Source organism: Lissotriton vulgaris, chromosome 3_1 (genome assembly GCF_964263255.1).
Source record: "Lissotriton vulgaris chromosome 3_1, aLisVul1.2, whole genome shotgun sequence".
Taxonomy (NCBI): Eukaryota; Metazoa; Chordata; class Amphibia; order Caudata; family Salamandridae; genus Lissotriton; species Lissotriton vulgaris.
Window position 1 is genome coordinate 1,019,633,096 of NC_141689.1, and position 17,219 is coordinate 1,019,650,314.

General features: G+C 40.8%; 1 protein-coding gene across 1 annotated transcript in view; it reads right to left on the reverse strand.

The window, feature by feature from the left end:
* Positions 1–17,219, reverse strand: part of FREM1 (FRAS1 related extracellular matrix 1) — a 564,068-nt gene that overhangs the window by 447,900 nt on the left and 98,949 nt on the right. The gene's annotated exons all lie outside the window — the stretch shown is intronic.

Consider the following 17,219-nt stretch of genomic DNA (forward strand, 5'->3'; position numbering starts at 1 on the left):
GTGCGTCCCAGTTTATACAGAAGCTGTTTAAAGGCAGAACCCTATACCTCCCTTTTAGGTAGAGTTGCTGGGGAATGGAACCTGGGATAGTATCCAAAAAAGATTCATAGGAGGGGGAGAGCTTGATGTCTAAAAAGGAGTCAGTGAGGCTTCCTGCTTTTACACCTTTTAGATCCCTCAACCACAAAAACTCTTTAAGTCGTTCTTTGACCAGGGAGCGAGGGACTTGTTTTGCCATGGCAGGGGTATCCCAAAGCAGAAGTAGGCCAATCTCATACAGTGTGGTATTAATATAGGCAAACCAAGCAATCCTCTAACAACCAGGGGATTTGAGAAGAGTCCTAATCACAATTCTACACCACAAATGGCTGAGCTTTTTGCTTTGATGTTGAAGATCTCCAGTGTTGGTTCTAGACAATATGAATGAGTCCATTTCTGCAGTTTGACCATGGAGCCAGCTTCTTGTTGAAGTTTTAGTGAACATCTCTTAATATGAGAGGACCTACTCATTTTATGATTCAGGCAAACCCCCAAATACACAAAATCCTGCACTTTTTCTAGAGCAATACCTTGCACCTGAAGACTTGCTCCAACGGATTTATATGGATTAAAAGCCATAAATCTTGTTTAATTCAAGACCACACACACTACAGAAAAATTAAAAAGCAGTCAAGTAAGGCCCGATTCACAGAATTAACTTAAGACAAAATCCTAAACTTACTACCATTTTGGTATTCACAGAAGGCACTTACTTATTTTGGTATTCACAGAAGGCACTTACTCATTTTGGTATTCACAGAAGGCACTTACTCATTTTGGTATTCACAGAAGTTAGGAGCCCTAACTTTAGGACTCCTAAATGTCTTCTGTGAATACCAAAAGTCTTAAAGTTAGGATTTTTCTCAGTTTAGGTGTAGTAAAGTTAGGACTCCTAAATGCCTTCTGTGAATACCGAAAGTCTTAAAGTTAGGATTTTTCTCAGTTTAGGAGTCCTAAAGTTAGGAGTCCTAACTTCTGTGAATACCAAAATGAGTAAGTGCCTTCTGTGAATACCAAAATGGTAGTAAGTTTAGGATATTGTCTTAAGTTAGTTCTGTGAATCGGAACCCCAGTGCCTGCAGACCACATGGGGTTTTGTTTAAGAGCGGGTCAGCTGCAGAAAGTAGTGTCCTGATTTTATGGGGCCTGAGTTTGGGTGCATCATTTGTAGGGAAATCAAGTGTGTGCGCTAAGTTGTTTATGTAAAGAGTGAACAAGGTCAGGCCAGCACACAGCCCTGCGAAACACCAGTTTGAATCTTAAAAGGGGTCTGTGAACTCACTGCAATTGTCATACCTGACTCTTTTAGTATTAGTGCATGCAGCCTGATAAGAACAGAAAGGATGTTTGGGGGTCACCCTCTTTTCCAGAACTTCCCAGAGCTTGATCCTAGGTATAGAATCGAAAGCTGTCTTCAGGTCGACAAAGACCACATAAAGATGGCCCTTATCAAGAGACTGTTTTCCAATACAAAACAGAGAAATGGAGTATTTGATCCACCGTACTGATCCTGTTTCTGAAGCCTGCCTGGAGCTTTGAGAAAGCACAGTTGTTCTTTGCCCAATCAACCAGTCGGTCCAATATGAGCCCGCAAAATTGTTTCTGTGAGGTGTTGATAAAGCGAATGGGCCTATAGTTCCCAATGTCTTCTTTGAGCCCTTTTTTGTAAATCGGGATAATATGTGCAATCAGCCAGGGACTGGGGATCGGGCCACCTGCATGTATAGAATGGAACAGTGCCTGGAAGTATGTGTATCAGATCAAAGGTTCTGCACTGAAGAGGTCCCCGGGGAGGGAATCCGGGCCTGAGCTTTATGTCCTGGGAGTGTCTTTATTGCCGCCATAACATCCTCAGCATGGAAAGATAAAGGGAGACCTTTATCTAGGGGCAGACCTAGAACTTTTCTTGAGTAGGCAAACTCTGGGTTGGGCTTGGCTACGTACATTTTTTGGAAGTGATCCACCCAGGTCTGGGGCTGTAAATTGTAATCAGCACTGGCAGTGGCATTTTGCCTATCGTGATCCACAGTTCCTCAGAAAGCTTTAACATCACCTGCCTTGACTGCAGCTACTAGGTCCTCCCACATCTGTTCTTCCCAATTAACTGTATAAAGTTACCTCTAGAGTTCCGGCAACTGGAATTGAACCAGGTACAGCAGGATTGGATCTTGTGGCATCTTTGCTAATTATACCATTAATGGAGCAAAAATACTTTCATGATATATAGCATTTGAATTATGTACTATACTAGATTGCTCCATAGTGTTCAATGCATCAAGGGTATCAGCCACTCGTTTGTATATCTGGACCCTCATTTTTGGGTCCTTACACACAGCCCCCATTTTAGAGCCCTCTTGTGGTTTAAAATTGACAGAGCAACACCAGAGTCCGGGGCAGCAAATTGATCAGCAATAGATTTTCCCTCAATTAGGGATAGGTGGAAGGCATTATGGTCACTATCATAGCGCTAAAAAACTATCATGTCTATGAGGGATGGCTGTAGCAGGAGATACAGGAATATGTAATCAATACAGCTCTCCTGCAAAGTACGATTAACGGTGTAGGCACCACTAGGGTCCGAACGGGACCTACCGTTACAAGCCCTAATAGCAATGTGAATGGTTGGGCTCATCAATTGATCAGCAATGGGAGAGCATCTTCTGGTGGGCCTAGGTCTAGCTAAGCGACCTCCCCAAGCTGCATCTTCGTCTTCAGTAAATTTAGAGGTCTCAGGGCCAAAGGGTTCAAAGGTAACATTGAAGTCACCAGCAATGATTACCCTGTCATTTTCTGGGAGGGAATTCTTATAGGATGCCCAGAGTATTAACAATATCTATTGAAATTACGACCCATTTATCTGCAGCTTGTGGTATAATAATGAATGCTCCACCAGCCAGTCATTATTTTTCTACTACTACTGCCTTCCTCGCCTTGTCTGTTAACTGGCATACTTAGCTAGTAGGAAAAGGCCCACAATTCACACTAGCATTTTTTGACCTAAGATACATTTTGTAAGAAGGAAATGCAAGTAGCTCTAACAAAAATTCACAAGGTCATTATCACTCAGATAAATGCCTTACATCCTGTACAAGCTCCCTTTCTTTCGACTTAGAAGGACATTCACCAGCCAGAATGTTCCTTAACTACAAATCCACTTGAGGTGTTTCCTGTAAAATGTCAGCAGCAGCAAGACTGTGTTTACCAGTAATCCTTTTAGCAAAAATTTGCATTGCATACATTACATATGTATTTCAGTCACTGTAAAGTACAGTTGTCCCTAAATGGGAATTGTGAATATCTTTTATGAGCAAAAATGATACATAATTAAAAAATGGAATCCTCTAGTGTTGAATCTTTTAATAGCATAGTTTGAAGAAAGGTTAGAACAATAAAGGAACACAATCATTTGTTTGGAGGACATGAACTACATTAAATATAAAAGAACACTTCACAAACACATTTAGAATGATGTAACCTCTCCAATAATGTTAACTAATATAATAAAAAAAGAACTTTGAAAGAGAATTGTTTGTGCAGTGAGATGGCTGCCAAATCACCTTTACACTAACCACTAAGGATTTCCACCTAAACTCCACATATGGCCACAAAAGCCTTTTCCACCTCTGCCAATTGTATTTAGGGATTTGAAGCTCTATATAAATGCAGCTGCAATGCAGTACACCACAGTACAATGCAGTATCTACCCTGGACAGGTGTACATTTGTAGGCATATTATAAGATTGGAAAGTATCTGTAAGTGGTATGTAAATATCCATTATCCACAAAAGTATCTGCAAGTGGTATGCAAATACCTAATGTCCACACAATTGCAAGTAACTCATGTCATTTACCTTTACTGGTATGACTAACTACATTTTGAATTGTGGAAATGTCACTCCAGAGATGAGATTCCGTGTTTTCAAATCACATTTGGTACAGGAAACGCCTGCCAATCATAAACCTCTGAATCAGGGTTGTGTTTCTGTCTTTAAAAATACATGTACTTTTGGCACTTACTGAACTTATGTATGAAAACATCTTGGGCACTTTAATGGCATGTTCATTTCAATACCCACTATTAAGCACACTTTCGGTAAACCACAGGTGTCCACTTATGTATCAGTGTAATTAGTGTGCTATATAATCTCAGGTACTGTATATATTCTAAATATTACGTATTTGGCCATGATCCACCTCATGAGTCTGATGCACAAAGCTATTTGCACAAATGCAGAAGAAAATATGCGTTGAAAATAAACTTGATCATTTACAAAATATGGATTTGCACACACAAACAGGTTTACTCAAAAGCGAAATTACAGCAGTATGATGAAATGTTACTTGTAGGTACATTTCCTGGCACGAGTTGCCAGCGTTCCATGATGGGGACTGCTGCTAAAGTTGTTGAACACCCACAAGTGGTGGGGATGCTCCTCAGCAAGAGAATTGTTGGGGAATAACTTCTATCAAGATTAGTAGTACACCCAAGGTAAGGGCACATCCATTTTCAATATAGCAAAGGAAAGATAACACCGCCAAAAATGACTGGGGTGTAAACGAAGAGATTTTATCTATTTGGAAAAATGCACTTACTACATTTTTCTAGTTTGGGTCTGGGGGCCCTGATTCAGGTCTGCTATGTGTTGGTATTTCGAGGTTTTAATTTCTTCATTTTTTGGATTAGAAATTTAAATATATATTATAAGTGGCTTACCAAAAAAGTAGCAAATCCAAACCCATAGAAATATTAATTGAATGTGTGCAATTGTATTTCTTTTCACAGAGTGGAGAAGAGTGGAGGGACATAGAGTGGAGCGCAATTGTATGGTACAGAGTGGCATATCGTGTAAGTACATTGAGTAGAGTGGCATAGGGTGGGGTAGAGTAGCATTGCATGGAATGGAGTGGCATAAAGTACAGTAGAGTGGTATTGTTGGGAGTGTCATGGAGTGCTGTAGAGTAGGGTGGTTCAGAGTGGTGTGGCGAAGACTGGAGTGACACAGAATGAGTGATTCCGTCCGACATCGAATGGGTACTGGGACCAACCGACCTCCTGTTGGTGGTTCCAACCCAGCAATTAGGGTGCAACCGAACACTGTTCAGTTGCACTCCTATTCTTTACAATGGGGGCATGAATTATGACCCAAATGTATGCTTTCAGTGTAAAGAGAAGAGGTCCAGGTCATCCCTGCACGCCATGAAGGTGCCTGTCATGGGGTGCAGGGATCAGCAGGGGGGCACCATAGGTGCTCCTCGACCACTATCCGGAGGTCTTGCAACCCGGGGGGCCCTGAAGGGAGCCCCCAAAGTTGACTTCCGACAGCCTTTCTGTTGCAGAAAGGCTGGCACAGAAAGGCTGTTGGAATTCAACATTGTAAAGCCTCGGGCAGAAAGAGCCGCCCTTGGGAATACAGGATGCTTTCCGAATGGCGGACGGGCTCTCCTAGGCCATCGGAAGCATTTCGGAAATCCAGTTTGGATTAATTTCTGACTGACTCCATCCAAATGGGTCTGTCGGGAATGAATCTAAACTGCTGATTACAATGCAGTAGGAACGGCTACGACTAATGTTCTGAACTGTTTCCTACGGCATCGTAATCGCCCCCTTAAGGGTCGATTCCGATCTCGATCGGAAGGGCACCGAATCGGGTGCGGATCCGATAAGGAGGCTGAATTTCCATCCGAGTCGTACACGGGTCCGGACGTAGAAGTACGATGCGAACAAGTGCGAAATCTCCGTCCAAATCGTTTCCGAGTCTGAACCGCTCCGTACGAATCGGTCACAAGCAAATCGTGGCGCGAAATGGAGACGTTTCACAACCGAGCTAGTACGATGCTCGATTCGGACAGCCAGATCGAGTCAGAGCGTCCGGCTCGCAATAGCTCCCGGACTTGGACTTCGGGGGTCCGAGTCGGACCCCCTGTTACCCGCAGCCTTACGACTCAGACATAGGGGAGACCCATGGGTCTCCCCAACACAGGCATGTACGGTGCGAATGGCACCGACGCGTACCCACTGTAGGGGGCGCACTTGTCCGCGACATACCCATTCAGTCAATGGGAGCCCATGTACGGGTCGTACGACCGGCTCCTATTGACTTCTATGGGAGTCCGGCCGAACCAAGTCCAACAGTATACGGCCACATCATACTCGATCGGACTGCTGGAGTCTGGATTGGTCGGAAAAAACCCCGGATCCGGCTCGGTCGGAGTGCTTTCCGAGCCAGATCGGAATCGGCCCTTTAGTAGTAAATGTGGGAGTGGCCTTGGGAAGAGGTGAAATAAAGGGCAATACTTACTACCAAATGGGAGGGATTTAAGGGGGTCATGAACCCAGTCACAAATAAAGTATGGCAGCTGCTATTCACAAACTGCACTTCTAAAGTTACTACAACCAAAAAGGGACCCACAACAGTAGTAAATTGCTCCAGCTCAAAGCTGAAGTAAGTCAAGCACCACACATTGGCAAACACTGGTCCTGCAACACCCTTTCATAGAAAACAATTGTGGTAGGGAAAAAAATAACACCCCATAGGAAATAATGAGCAATTAAAATAAATTATTTAAAATAGTTTAAAAAAAACATTTAATGTTGATGAATATATACATAAAATATAAATATTATTCATTTATAAGATTTTAAACAATAATTTTTTTTCTACTTCTACTTTTTAATATCTCCTTTTTCCATTCCTCTCTGTTCCTCTTTTTATTTCTATTCTGTGAGTGCTTATAAGTCATCCAAACTCACTATGTTGCCTGTGTCATGCCCTGTTTGGTTTTTATTAAATGTTGTCATTTTGTTTCCCTTTCCATTTTTTGCAGCTGGTCACTCTAAATCCTGTACCCTTATCCTGCTGTATCCACCAGGGTTAATGTTGTCTTGTGGAACGTCTGTGGACTTCGGAATTCGGTTAAAAGACAAAAGGTATTCTCTTATTTGTCTAAGCTAATCTCCCAAATTATCCAATTACAAGATACTTATTGTAATGATGTGAAATCGCTTAAATCAAAATGACAATGGATTGGCTAGGTTATTTTTAAGGGGGTGTTGCTATTCTCTGTCACAAAGCATTAAACATACAAGTGAATCTACTGAACGTGATACAGATGGTCTGGTCGATGGGCATTGTTTAACGCCATTGTTCATATTAAACACATTTCCTTGTTTAATATTTATGGCCCAGTTAAGCCAGTTAAACCGGCTCCAGGTTTTTGGCATTATATTAAATTAAACCTTGCTAATATTGGTAATACCAATATTATATTGGCAGGTGATTTTAACAAATAATTGGTCCCTTTACTGATAGGAAGTCCAAATGCAAATTTAATCTAGACAATCTCACAAGGCATTCCAATCTGCTCATGCCTCTCGGCCATTATTTGATGTTTGTAAAACTTGTAATGCTGATAAGTTTGAATTTACTTTTTTCTCCAATGCACATCATAAAATGTCCAGAACTGATCATATTTAAATTATAAAAGCCTTACTAGTGTCCCTACATTAATCCAAAATAGGCTCCAGTTTTCTTTCAGACCATGAACCTGTACAGTCCGCCCTGGGTTTTTATCTCATACAAACTCCAAAACTGGCAGATGGAGACCCTATTATCTGATACACATGTAGCTACTGCTTTTATTCAAGATTGTTTTAAAATTAACCAATCTTGTGATGCGTCCATTTCTAATGCTTGGGGGGGGGGGGCTCATTTAGGGCTTTTACTATAGCTTATTCTGTCAAAAGGGAAAAAAGTTAAACTCTCAATATCTCACTCTATTTCAACAAATCAAAACACAGAACATACTTACGTTGCCTCCAAGTCTTCCTGTATTTTACATGAATTGATCAAACTCAAATCTATTCTCAATAAACTTGCTACCGTTGATGCATGTAACATTTTGCTTAAAGCTGAATCTAAATTCCACAGTGGTCAAAATAAAGCTGGTAAAATACTTGCTAACTATTTAAAAATAAAGAGAGAACATAAACCTATAGATCCCATTCTTAATGAATCTACTAATTCCACTTTGATTTCTGATTCTGGAACCTCCAGAGTCTTCCAATCCCGAACACTTCATACAGAAGATACTATCCCATTAAAACCTAATATACAACAGATTTTATTATTGTCTTCCTAAACCTTGCTCCCTTTCACATTTATTTGAGGATGTAGAGGCTGACATTACGCTCCAAGAGATTTTTGAAGCAATCAAACCCCTGAAAAGAGCTAAAGCACCTGGTCCAGATGGAGTCTCCATTAAAGGTATTTCATCCCTTTTAGCATTTTCTGCCCCAAAATTATTAGAACTTTTAAATTAATTTCTTATGAGCTCAAAAGCTAGTGGCTTCTATTTAGAAGCCTTGACTGGTATGCTTCCCAAACCTGATAAATACCCCACACTCTGCGAAAATGATCGACCCATTTCAGTGATCAATTATGATTGCAAAATTGATGCAAAAATCCTAGTATCCTGTCTTGACTACCACTTCTTGACAAATCTGATTAGTCTGGCTTTATGAAGGGCAAACTTGCTGCAGACAATGCCAGGATGTTCTCTTACATTCTTTCTCTGGCTGGAAAAGCAATCCTCCTTTTGCAACCTTGTGCCTAGATGCTGAAAACGCTTTTGACCGCATTAATTGGTTATTTTATGTTCACCATTCTTCACTGGTTTGGCTTTGGTGCAAAACTTATCTCATTTAAAAATTACTCTATTCTGACACTGTGCTAGTGTTTTTCTCCATGGTTGCCTCACTCCTTATTTTACTATGCACAGAGGTACTAGACAAGGTTGCCCCCTTTCCTGTTTGTTCTTTGCCAAGCACAATTTCTTGAATGTATCCATTGCAATACACTCCCTAGAATTTAGGGCCCTGGTTATGACTTTGACGGTCTCGGAGAGAGCGGCCATGCTGCCGCCACACTCCGAGACCACCAAAACCATTAAGGACCACCTGCTTGAGTATGACTTATTTTTATTCTGGTGGGAAATTCTTTGCCCACCGAACTCATATTAAGATCCTAAATGTCTGCCTACACAGATGAAGGTCTAATCTATATGACCAACACCTTGACCTACCTGGAGGTTTTACTACAGAAGATTACATTAAATTTTTCCTTTGAACTCCTCTTGTTATCAATATATATTTGCTAATAATTCATTTTCGTGGTGTCCCTCCAAAATTAAATATCTTGTTGTCTGGTTTTCCTCTAGTATATATAACACACAAAGCCACAATTTTGCGACATTAAAACCTAAATTACAAGCATTACTTTCAACTTGATCTCCTTTGCACTTATCATGGTGAGGGAGACTTCATACCATTAAAATGATGATTGTACCACATGTTCTTTATACAATTTCTATGCTACCTTCTAAGGTCTCTAATTATTATTTTGTGCAAACTGATTCCATTAGTACAAAACTCATATGTAACAATAAATATCCTTGTGAAGATGATATATGATTTCCTGATTTTGAGCTTTACCACTCCTCCTTTCTAATTCAGCAATTTTATGCCTTGATACACCACCCCATGGTGGATCACATTTAAAAATGTCTCACAGAATGGTTTCTTTTCAAAGATATCATTCATATGTCTAATTGTACTTTGATATCATAAATCCCATTTTAAAATGTTCACATTATTTATGACATACTTTAGTTTATACTAATCTTGATTTTCAATTTGGTAATTTCTTACATTTCGTCATAAGTCTTTGTACTACAAACACTGGAAGGAAAAGGGTATTATGTTTGTTCACCAATTTGTATTAGACAATTCTAATATATCTTTCCACAAACTACAGACACAGTATCACTTACTGAACTCCTTTTTAAAAGAATATGAATTAGTTTCATCTGATCTCCATTCCTTTTTTCTCATTGACCACATCCCTCCTTCCCAAGTCACACCCATACCTTTGACATCTCTGGATATAGACCACGTGATTCTATTCCCAAAGCTGCTAATATAATTACCAAACATTGTTGTCACCTCTGCTTCTGTTAGAACTAAAAGTTCACTGGAATTACTCTGGATCTATCCATATCATTGCCTGTGCAATTTTGGGACAGAATGTGGCTTAAAATATTCAATACCTCTTAAGCTGCTCACATTACTAAGTCCTTATTTTTTGTTTACAATAGGGATGTTATCACTCCAGACTGTATTTCTACCTTTGACCCATCTGCTTCTTCAATTTGTGGTCATGCTCCATAAGTAATGGCTCTTTAACACCTATTATATGTTATATTATTTCTCTCATGTTAATAACTTTTGAAACTCTATTTAGTTTAAATGTTTATTCATTTATTAAATGTAATTTACCACTGACCTTCCAAAATGTTTTCGTAGGTTCCTTAGCACCTAGATTTGAACATTTATCTCCTAAACATTTGTTGCTTGATCTTTTTATTGCACTTGCTTTTAACATTCTACTCACTTGTGGGCGAGATGTTTCTAAATTATGTATGTTAACATCGTGGAATTTTATTTGTGATGAACATAAATTTCATACTGCTTCTTCATTGACATTACATAAAAAGTTTACAACTGATTTATATTGGTTATTTTTCACAACATTTCTCTATTAGCAGTCATCAGTACCGTAATTCAATCTTTCTCTCTTCTTCTTCCTTCCCTGCCTCTTTTTTATTTCCCACTCCCATTTTCTCCTATTCATATTCTTTTTACCCACATATCTTCTCTCTCTATTTATATAAAATGATATAATAATATTTTTATTATTTAATTTTATCTCTTAACATTGCAATATTTCTTCACAAATGTTATTTCTTTTGTCATTGCACTTTGAATTTTTTATACAAATCATTTGAAAAAATGGTGGCTTGAATTTTAATAAAATATAAATAAATATACTTCAAATTACTATTAATGCATATTGAAAAATATTTATTTATGTTAGATGGAAATTTCTTTTTTCATTTAAACTTCAACAAAATCATTTTGTAATCAAATAAGTTTTATTTAATCTAAATTTAAAATAAATACATAATAATTATTTGCTTTAATATTTAAAACAAAAATACATGTTTTTACTAATTTACTGTGACGTTTAATAAACTTTACTTAAATTAACCCTATATTTTACTATAGAGAGATCTCCAATCCACTGTGGAGTCTTTATATGGTGAAGTACAGGAAAAAGTAAAAAAAGTTTACTTAACTTAAAAAATGGGTAAACATGTCTTTTTGTTAAATATTAATTTGATTTAATATATTTACATTAAATAAAGATTAAATGTATAGTCACTTGAAGCATGCAGTGCATAGTATTCTCATCTATTCAGATTACCGGGAACAACGTATAAGCCTTATAAAATTATTGTGGAAGGTGATGCTTCATACATGGCACTGGAAACCAACATTTTTTCATTGGCAATTGTCAGGTGATTTACACTGAATAGTATTTTATTCCTAGCTATTCAATTAAAGGGAACATAATTACACACTTGCTGACAGAAAGCCCCTTTACAGGACGGTGGTGAAGGTTTATATCAATCAGCCTGCAATTTAAAAATCAAGCAAACAAGATGAAATTCATTTTTGCAGAACTCAATATTATGATAGTATTTTACTAAGATTATGGTAACCTAAAATAGCATGTTTAATCACGTCTTCTTTTCTCTTAGAGGTTTGCAGTGTGTCAACGATCATTATATTAATAGTTCTCCTCATAGGTTTGTTAACATAGTCGCCAGGACTGGCATACAGGTGGAGTTCTGGACTTTTTGGTTCCGTCCAGAGGTGTCAGGGAACAACACCCAAAGACCCCGGAGTTCCACCTGCCTTGGTGCGCAAATGAACAGAAACACGGGCTTCTCGATGGTGGCGTCAAAGACCAAAGGTTTATTACTGCAGGGACACAGAAGTCACAGAAACTACGCATGGGCAGTATCTAGGAGCCTGTTCAAATTGTACAAAGAGGGTTGCTCCTTATATACTAAATTTTGGCCTTCAGGCGAATTCTTCACATGTTGGTACATTCCCAAAACCTTTTGTGTCATAAACAATAAATATTTGGCGTACACAGGAACCGTTGATAAAATCTGATACAAAACATCTACGAAGAGGGGTTCCCACTAGTTCATCACAATCCCTTGTCAATATTGTATTCAAGAGCCGGACCGCCTCATCGTAAATTTCGTTACCTCCCCCTAATAAAGATTCAGAAAGAAAGGAACGGAGCCAGGTGTGGAAGATAGAAAAGCGGGATAAGAGATGTTTGTGGGTTGTAAATGGGCAAGGCTACCGGCTTCGGCCGCCTAATCATGATCGGGACAATGGACACGAGAACCAGTTCAGTTGGGCTGGCCCCGGGCAGAGGAGGCAGCCTTTGTCGAGTCATGTAGCTACAGCGTGATCTGGTTTAAGGTGCACGTGTCATGAAAGAGGTGAATCTCCGGCTAAGGCTACGTGTCCTTAATCGAAATGAAGTGATCAGAGGTTATTGCGTATGTGAGGGCAAGAAACACAAAATGGCTGCCATGCTCTAAGATGGATGCCGTGGGTAGATCAGAAATGTGTTCATAACAGGAGTACTCTTGCTCGTATCGTAGCGAAAACACCAGGATATGCTAAATGGATCATTTGCGGTTCGCTGATACCAATATTATGTATTTCCGACAATATTGAAAACACGGGTTCAAATCGTCACGGAACCTCAGACCCTCCTTTTGCCCTTACATAGGCAATTACTCAGTCTATGTCAGAATCTAGTTCTATGCTCATCAGGTCAGTGACATGCTGTTGTATCATCATCCTTTCTCGTGCCTTTTCTCCAAACGCAGGTGGTTTCCTAAAACAGGTTGCAGCACAAAGACTACACAGGGCTGGACCACACTGGATAATCAGGCAGCATGAGAATAGGAATACTAAGATGACACCAATGACCATTAGAACCTTCCATCCCCACGCTGAGATCAGAGTCCAAAACCACTCCATGAAGGACCAGTTTCCCTTGTCTACGTGTATAGAGTCGGAAATCTTGTGTAGCTTAGAGATCGCCTCATAGACTGTTGGAGCATTATTGGGAATAAAGACACAGCAGCTCGATTGGATCATTCTACATACCCCACCTCGATCTGCAAGTATAACATCTAGAACCATACGGTTCTGCAACGTCATGAGTCTATCCGCCTGAAGCTCAGCTGTCAAATTGCTAAGGGCACCAGCAGTTTCGGTAATAGTAGATTCAACTACCCGTGTTAGCTGACGTATGTTTCTACTATTGGTCATAGGCCCCCAGAACGGAAGGAAGCCTTTGAAGAAGTCTCCAGCTTCCTGACCAGCGGTATCTTCCTTGCTGAGATCACCTCTCGCTACTCTGGTTCTGTGGTAGTCAGATGAAGCAGTGTATGTTGGAGGCAACAATCGAGCAATATAACATGAACCTGAAAAGTCAGCAGGTAACCATGTATATGCTCGGTCTCGACAGATGAAGTAGGTACCCCTAGCAGTAAGGAAAGCAGGGGAAGAGTTAGCCGGAAACACATAAGTCTCCATGCACTCACTCCTCCCTAGCTGAGCTCTCGGATTTCTCCCATTACCTTGCAAACAGACCTGACCTCGGTGAGGTACGACCCAGACTGGAGTTGAGCTTTTACGCTTGCTTTCTCCCAAACTAAGACGATACTCTGAAGAATTCCAACTTAAATATACTCGCAATTCGTCTCTAGGGTATGATGGAGTATTATTGACGTCCTTGATCATGTCAATATTTCCCTGGACTAAGGCTTTGTTGGCAGAGTTATATTTAGTAGAACGTGGTGGACGCGGAGGATAGGTTTCAAGGGCATAAGCAAAGATGGTTTGAAGGGCCTGAAATGATACATTGTAGCTGAAAGGCAAAACCAGATAGGGAATGCCTTTATCCATAGTGTGGGGTATTAAGCCACACACCCAGCAGTCTGTAGTGTTAACTACTAGTTGGTGTTGATGCAAGAGCTGTACAAAAGTGTTATTAATGAATTCTGAACGTCGGGCTTGTTCATGTTCAGGAAACGAATGAAAAGAGTGTATAGAGGAAACAGTAGAAGTAACAGGATTAAGGGGAGGTACTGTAGTTACTGGCACATAAATCAAACTTATACCGAAAACGATTCCACCCACCAACGTTATCAAAACAATTAAAAATGTAATGGCACATTGCATCAAAAAGCATTTGCTGTGAAGAATTCTGTAAAGTCTGTTTCTGCGAACATAAATCACATTTTCTTGTTGCAGCGCAGGAAGCTCCATCTTCTACAATCCGCTCGCGACCACTGATGATGTGTACGTAGATGAAAATGCCTCTATCAGCCCTGGGAGTTCCCAGAACTAACAGAAAGATCGACCTTGTGTCAGACCCCCGCAAATTCAACTAGGCACACAGCCACGACCCTACGGCTACCCAGACGGCAAGGCAATTTCAAAAACAATAAAACAATAGCAAACTTCCTGGCTGAAGGCAAAAGTTCAATATATCAAAATATCACAATATGCAGTTGCCTGCTTTATTTGTCCATTTTACGGTTTCGTAAATTATATCTTTGCTTCGCAGGTACTGTTTGATCGGCAAATAGCGTATCACTGGTTTTTGTTGCAGTGTTCAAGTTCGCAGATGACAGAGTTTCTTCTGATGCAGGAGACAAATGTTCAGAGTTCAAAGGAGTCTTTTCAGGAGGAGAGTCAGATTTCGGAGTGTCAGTAATCAATTCGGCATCGCTGAAAGGGATGAACTTTGGCGTGCGTTCAGACTCGGAGGCACCAATTCCCTTCTTCACCCAGTCGTCGTAAGGAAGTGGCAAAGGGACACGCTTAACATGGGATGCGTGCACCCAATGCTTGCATCCAGCTACACGAACTGCTGTCCTCGTTGCAAGCAGGACCTGGAAGGGGCCGATGTATCTGGGCTGAAGGTTCTTCGTCCTCGCGAAATTCCTGATAACCACTTGATCTCTTGGTTTCAGCCGATGCCCTGGACTCTCCGGAGGCTTTGGTAAAGCATCGAAAACCTGTTGGTGAATAAGACTCAATTTAGCAGTCAAGTCGTAAAGGTAGTCTATTAACATAGGATATTCTAGAGAACAAAACTCCTTAGGCCTCGGCACACCCCAAATATTTGCCGGGCGGCCAAACACTATCTCATACGGGCTAAGCCCCACTCTAGAATGTACAGTTGCTCTCGTGGATAACAAAGCCAAAGGAAGTGCGTCTGGCCAGGCTAAACCTGTGGATGCTTGTATCTTAGCTAATTTCAGTTTGAGGGTGCCATTGTAACCCTCCACTAAACCAGCAGACTAGGGATGGTTCGCACTGTGGAACTTTTGTTTCAGACCTAGGCCGGCACACACACTCTGCATAACTTTCCCTATAAACTCACTTCCGTTATCTGACCATACAATCCGTGGCATACCGAATCTAGGGAAATATTCTTTGAGAAGAATTTTGGCAGTTGATAGGGCAGTGTTGTCCTTTAGTGGGTATGCTTCGATCCACCTGGAAAAAGCACAGACTACCACCAGGACATATTTCAAATTATTACAGCGATCCATGTGAATGAAGTCTAACTGAATCACTTCAAAGGGGCAGGAAGGAGGAGCGAAGTGACCAGCAGGAGTTGGAGTTCCCTTGCCAGGATTATGCATCAGGCATACCATACAATTTTTCACCACTCTCTCTGCACACTTACTGATCCCATCATTCTTCCAGACCGGAGCCAACATCTTACAGATTCCTTTAGAACTTATATGCGCTACTCCATGCGCCATCGTCACCACTGCAAGCACATACGCATCAGGCAACATCCAACGCTGCTGTTCTGTCAAATCAATCCAACACCCATTCGAATCCAATTTGCCCGTACTCTCTCTCCATACACGTTTCTCTTCCTCAGTTGCCTCTTTCTGAATCTCTTTCACACTTTCCATTGTATCCTCACACATTCCAGATTCAGCAATCCATCTTGCAGACGTAGCAACATACATTCTGCTCATCATGTCTCTAGCTGTCTGTTTAGCGGTTTCATCAGCAAAAGCAATTCCACGACCAACATCATCCGTGATTGCTTTATGAGCACTGCACTTCACAATCGCAACTTCAATCGGCAAGGTTAAAGATTCCAACAAGTCGTTAACTAGCTGACCATGTTGAATCTTAGTCCCATGGGACGTAATGAAACCTCTTTCTCTCCACAAACGGCCAAAACTATGGGCCACGCCAAATGCGTACTGACTATCTGTAAAGACATTCACTCTCTTTCCCTTAGCTAAAACACACGCTCTGGTTAAAGCTATTAATTCTGCAGCTTGGGCAGAATTCTGATTCACTCTTGCAGTCTCCACAATCGTCTTCAAAGTCGTTACTGCATAAGCAGCAGTCACATCACCATTCTCCAATTTAAAACATGACCCATCCACATACAATGTGCCATCTGGATCTGATAATGGAGTATCCTTTAAGTCAATACGTCCTTTTGTCTCTTCCTCCGTTCTAAAGCAACAATCATGTGGTTCGGAATCACTCGACTCTTGATTAGCCGGCAACAACGTTGCTGGATTCAATACATTACATCTTTTGATCTGAATATGACTCGCTAGTAATGTCAGCTCGTAACCAGATAGTCTCGCACTGGTAAGGTGTTGTGTCTTCGTTCGATTCATGAGTGTATCCACCGCATGAGGAACCATGACCACTAGCATGTTGTCCATCACCAAACCAGCAGATTGTCGAATGGAAGCCGCAGCTGCCGCTGTAGCTCTCAAACAACTAGGTAACGCTCTGGCTACCGGATCTAATGTTGATGAGAAATACGCACAAGGGCGTTGTTTATCACCAAACTTCTGTGTCAGAACACTCAACGCGCAACCTTCTCTTTCGTGAACGTAGAGCGTGAATGGCTTACTGTAATCGGGTGTACCCAATACAGGAGCTGAACACAGTGCTTTTCGTAATTCAGTAAAACTCTCTTGACATTCATCAGACCATGGCACCGGACTCGGAACATTTTTCCCAGTCAAAGCTACCAATGGCTTCGCTAAAAGAGAAAAATTTGGGATCCACTGCCTACAGTAAGAGGTAATACCTAGAAAGGCACGGGGTTTTCGTCCCCGCCACTCCACAGAGAAGGTGGTCATTTCAGTTCTGGACCGACTCAGGGAGGGATTGGACTCCA